Consider the following 3,548-nt stretch of genomic DNA (forward strand, 5'->3'; position numbering starts at 1 on the left):
TCCTCCCCTAATCTCGTTTATTCACGAAAACTCCACCATTAGAGGGACTGATACCCTTTAGATTTGTCCAAACTCCGCCTCCTCCTTCTGCTCCACCTATCAGCGACTCAGACAAAGCTCCAGATTCCACCTCCTTCTCTTTGCTCTGGTAGTCTCCTGTAAAACCACCTTAACCCCGGGAGATGATAGTTAGAACCTTTGTCTCCAACAAAGTTTACAATTGAGAAGCAGAGAAGAAGTGCTTATATAAATAATATGGTTTGCGGAAAGGTTTGTTCCTAACATAATCCCTTCAGCCTAGGCTGAGGGAAAACAGATATCTGAGTGGAGAATGGTAGGAAACAGGTTGCCTGTACTTCAAAGCACAAGGTAGTTAATGGAATATGCCTGGAATAGCAAGGACTTTGACAATAAAGCTTCATGTGTCATTAAAAAAAAATCTCAAGGAATATAGCTGTGTAAATGAAGTAGGACTAGGTTATGGATGAAAGTTTGGTACATCTTTTTAAGAGAAATTAATTTTCGATAGCTAAGAGGGGAAACAGCTAAGAAGGGAAACATTGAAAGCTTTTAGGAGGTGACCTTTGATAGTAAAATGTTTAATAATTCTTTGGGGTTGTGTAAATGATTAAAAGATAGTGCTAGATAAGAAATAAAACCAGAAAATGAGAAATTACATCCCATCTGATTCAAATGTATGATATGTCAAGATCATTGTACTGTCATGTGTAACCAATTAAAACAAAACAAAACAAAACATAAAAAAGAAATAAAACCAGTAATCAATAAATGGGATGAATTCAAACTAAAAAGCTTCTCACCCAAGGAAATAATCAATACCAGGAGAGCTACAGAATGGGAGAAAATATTTACCATATGTACCTCAGTTAGAGCGGTAATCTCCACCACAGGTAAAGAACTGAAAAGATAGCCAAAAAACAAATAACCCAAATAATAAATGGGCTAAGGAACTGAGCAGATACTTCATGGGAGAAGACATACAATCAATCATCAAACATATGAAAAAAAAATGTTCAACATCTCTAGAAATTGGAGAAATGCAAATCAAACTAGCCTAAGATTTCATCTCACTTCAGTGAGAATGGAAATTATAAAAAACACAAGCAACAATAAGTGTTGGTGAGAATGAGGGGAGATGCACACTTATACATTGCTGGTAGGACTGCAAATTGGTGCCACCACTGTTGAAAGCAGTATTGATTCCTCAAAAAATTTGGAATGGAATCACCATTTGACCCAGCTATTTCACTCCTGGCATAATACAGTGACACAGCCACTTTGTTAGTGGCTCAATTCACAATAGCTAAACTGGAACCAACCTAAATGCTCCTCAATAGATAAATGGATAAAGAAACTGTGGTATATATACACAATGGACTATTACTCAGCATTAAAAAAGAATGAAATTTATGGCATTTGCAGGTAAATGACAAAGTTGGAGAATATCATGCTAAGCTAAATAAGCCAATTCCAAAAATCTAAAGACCAAATGTTTTCTCTGATATATGGATGATGATTCATAACTGGTTGGGGGATAGGGAAGAATGAAGGAAGTTTTCTTTGGGCAGAGGGGTGTGAAGGAAGGAGGCATGGGGGTGAGAAAAATGGTTGAATGAGACCGACATTATCACCCTATAGCACATGTATGATTGCATGAATATTGTGACTGCATCAGGCACAACCAGAGAAATGAAAAATTGTGCTTCATGGGCTGGGGATGTGGCTCAAGCGGTAGCGTGCTCGCCTGGCATGCGTGCGGCCCGGGTTCGATCCTCAGCACCACATACCAACAAAGATGTTGTGTCCGCCGAGAACTAAAAAAAAAATAAATAATAAAAATTCTCTCTCTCTCTCTCTCTCTCTCTCTCTCTCTCTCTCTCCTCTCACTCTCTCTTTAAAAAAAAATTGTGCTTCATTGTGTACACTGAGTTGAAATGCATTCTGCTCTCTTATATAAGTAATTAGAATAAATAATTTAAAAAGATAATGCTAGAATATTACAATAATCTAGATGAGGAGAGATGAAGATTTAAACTAGCACAAAAAACAGGAATTGAGAGGGTGTACACATGATAGTCTGCTAATAATCTGACTGTGATATACACATAGAAGAAGATGGAGGAGGCCAAGAAAAAAGTGTTTCTGCTAAGACCACATTACAACGTCAAAATGATTACTTTCCCCCTCCCTTCCTTTTTTGAGGAATAAAATGGCTTCCTTAGTGTAGTTTGTTCCTCTCTGCTTTAAGTTACAATTACAGATGTATTCAATTACTGAATTGTCCCTGCTTCCCCAAGTTCTTCCTTAGAACAATTTATCAGTTGCCCAAACCTTGAATAAGGTCTCACCATACTTCTTAGACACAGCAGCAACCTATGACATCCTTCACCTCAAAGCTGGCTTTGTCCAGATTAGTGCATCAGTAATTGAGGAAGTATAACTTTGAATTAAACAGACTGGGAAACTTGTCTTGGCCCTTTTGTTCCTGATTTCTTCAGCACTTTTAACATGTATGTATGCTAAATTTTGAGGGAATTATCTATCTTTTGGATGATTTTGTCCTATGTGGTAAATTTCATTTATTGATTTGTGTATGTTGTACCAAACTTGCATTCTTGAAATAAAAACAAGTTGATTATATGATCTTAATGTACTTTTGAATTCAGATTGCTAATATTTTATTTAGTAAAATATATAAAATAAATAAATAATGTTCATATGGAACATTGGTCTGTAGTTTTCTGTTTTTGGTGCATCCTTGTCTCTTTTTGGTATTAGGGTTATACTGGCTTTATAAAAACATTTGGGGAAAGGCCGGTCTTTGCATTTAAAGCCCGCTGGGCCCTTCGGCGCCCCTGCCGAGCGCACGGGTCCGCGAGGGGCAGCGCCCTGGCCCAGGGCAGCCAGCCGCCGGCCCAACACCCACTTGCCCCGCGCGACGCGAGGGTAGAGCCCAGCTGTCGTCTGCTCGGGGTCACGGCCTGGGACTGGCGGCTCCCCTGGAGAACCCGCCTGACGCTGCAGGGCGAGGGGCTCGAGGACGCCCCGCGCGGATGGGGCAAGAGCTGGCGGGGGCCGCCTGAGCACCTTGGTCCCCGCAAGACTGCGAGGCGAGCCAGCTGAGCAGGAGATAGGGACCCTCCTGCCACCAGGCGCAGGAGCGCGTGGACGCAGAGGAAGGGGCGCCGGGGTCCGACCCCAAGGGATGGGGCGGGGCGCACAATCCCGGAACCTCTCAGCCTGTCCGGGACCTGCCCACCCTCTGGCGACCAAGGATCGCGGAGCAGTGGGAAGGTGGCTGTGGTAGGCGGGGCCGTCGGGTCGGGAGGGACCCGGCGCGGCTGTGCTGCCACCATGTGGCCGTGACCCGCACTGCACCCAGACCCACAAGGAAAAGGACCCCTCTGCGCCCACCCGGCCTGTCCCCCGCACTGTGGACCGGAGTCTCGGGCCAACGCCCACACCACCCTCACGGGCCTGGAGCTGCTCACAGCTGAGCTGGACCCCGGCCGCCTCCGCTGGGAGGT

This window comes from Urocitellus parryii, chromosome Y (assembly GCF_045843805.1).
Source record: "Urocitellus parryii isolate mUroPar1 chromosome Y, mUroPar1.hap1, whole genome shotgun sequence".
In the NCBI taxonomy this organism is placed as follows: domain Eukaryota; kingdom Metazoa; phylum Chordata; class Mammalia; order Rodentia; family Sciuridae; genus Urocitellus; species Urocitellus parryii.